The sequence below is a fragment of the Tupaia chinensis genome, unplaced genomic scaffold (genome assembly GCF_000334495.1).
Source record: "Tupaia chinensis unplaced genomic scaffold, TupChi_1.0 Scaffold145280_1, whole genome shotgun sequence".
Lineage (NCBI taxonomy): Eukaryota > Metazoa > Chordata > Mammalia > Scandentia > Tupaiidae > Tupaia > Tupaia belangeri.
Genome location: NW_006205141.1, coordinates 100,993 through 103,064, shown reverse-complemented (window position 1 = coordinate 103,064; position 2,072 = coordinate 100,993). Strand labels below are relative to the sequence as shown.

Below are 2,072 nucleotides of genomic sequence, written 5' to 3'. Positions count from 1 at the left end.
AAAAAAAAAAAAAATGCATATTTGACGACTGCAGCGAGCTGTATGGCCACAGCTGGGTACTACTTTATAGTATGTTCATTCTACTCACTGGGGTTTATGCCTAAAGTCAGACTTGGGTTTATGTATAGGTATGTGTCAGCTGTGCTAGCTATTGGATATATTTAGACTAATTAAGTTCATTGGCAGAACAATTGAATGGGGGGGAAGGGGGATGGGGAATCAAGGATGGCAAAACAAAAGGCAAGGTATGCAGGACATAAGAATTGGAAAATTATTTGCTGAGAACATGATGTTGATGTGCTTGATTGAGCCAATGCACAGTGTATTTTGGATGGAAAATTCATTTGCGTGTTGTGATGGTGTATAGTGAATTAATGTAGAAAATGAATAAATTTAAAATTAAAAAAAAGAAGTTGTAGATTCTGACAATCCACATCACCTTAGATTTGTAAGTTTTTAGTTTCATAATTCAAACAAATTGTATTAACGAGTTATTCAACACACTTAACTACTTTAACTTCACATGAAAACCAAATAAAAATGATATCTGCATTATTTACTTCTACATTTTTATCTGATTGTATCTGTCTGATTAACTACATATCCAATTAAAGAGGCAGATATCTTCTGAGAGGCACAAGAGTTGTTCTTTCATAAATGCCCTCTAAGAATAGTGCAAGCAGCATTTTTATATGCATTCATGTGCATGCATATGTACTACAAAAAGCAAAGTGTCATCTCTTCACCCGTTGTTAACTTAATAATAAGAATGTGGGCCACTAGACATTGGTGGAGCACCAGAAGGTCCAGAAGGCACTTGAAAAGGATTATGGGAGGAAGACAGAGTCCTGGTGTGGCATATGATCCTGCAGGGGCAGGATATGATGCCGGTCACCTCCAGGCTCCCGGTGGAACAGTGCCCCATGGAACAGATGGTGCTTCTCCTGGTGCTTGGGGAGGAAGAGGAGCAGGATATGGCCCTAGAGATGGATACAGCTTATTAGGGTTAGGATACTGCCCCCCCATTCCTGGCACCCAAGGTTCAGAAGACATGGACCTAAAGGACCAGGTGCTGCTGGATCTGTGGGTGCACCATATGGTCGAGGGAGCTCTAGAAAGGGCATATTTTGTGTAGGATATGGACCTACGGGGCCACGGGCTGGCAAAGCTGGGGCTGGATAAGGACCACCAGGTGGGGGATATGATGGTCCAGAGGAGGAGAGGGCACTGGGAGTCCTGGAGGTGGTCCAGTGGGAGGGACAGAGGAATACATTCCTGTTGGTGCTGGTCCAAAAGGCGCACTGGAGGGTGTTGCACTTGGTTGGAGTCCAAATGGCACAGAAGGTGGAGCACTTGGGTTATTCCAAGGATTGGAACCTGGCCAGCCTTGAGGAGGTTGGCCAGGTTTTGTATTGCTCACAGCAGAGGTTTTGGCAGCAGAGTGTTCTGGTAATGCATCTGCTAATGAAAACTCATCAGACATTTTCCCAGCAAAATCTGAGCCCACAGCAGGGTCTACAAGTGGTGATGGGGCCAAGGGAACTGGGTGCTGAAGAGCCCCATGCAGGATGAGTCATCTGGCATGTGTTTTAAGCCACCAGGTCTGGGACTTGGACCTTAGTTGACTATGTTGGAGTCTTGCAACATAACCATTATGCCATCTGCTGATCACAAGATTTATTAATGTCTCCAAACCACAGGCTATAATCCCAAGAATAGACAAGTTGTATTACATCAGATTAAAAGGCTTCTTCACAGCAAAAGAAGCAATAATTAGAGTGAATCTACAATCCTCCAAATTGGAGAGTACATTTGCAATCTGTGCCTCAGATACAGGGCGGATAATCAGAATATACAGATAATGCAAGTGGCTTATCCTCCCCCAAAGAAAAAATGATCTATGCAATTAAAAGATGGACAAATAAAATGAACAGATTACTTCCTAAGGAAGACATATGAATGACCAAAAGACAAATAAAAAATATATGTAACATCTATTATCACGAGGGAGATGCAAATTGAAACCACGTTGAAATTCCACCTAACATGAGTCAGAATGATTAAGATTTAAA

General features: G+C 42.3%; 1 pseudogene; it reads right to left on the bottom strand.

Annotated features, from left to right (window-relative positions):
- Positions 1 to 757: 757 nt before the first annotated feature.
- On the bottom strand, positions 758 to 1,483 carry LOC102482958 (MAPK-interacting and spindle-stabilizing protein-like; annotated as a pseudogene).
- Between the last annotated feature and the right edge of the window lie 589 nt (positions 1,484 to 2,072).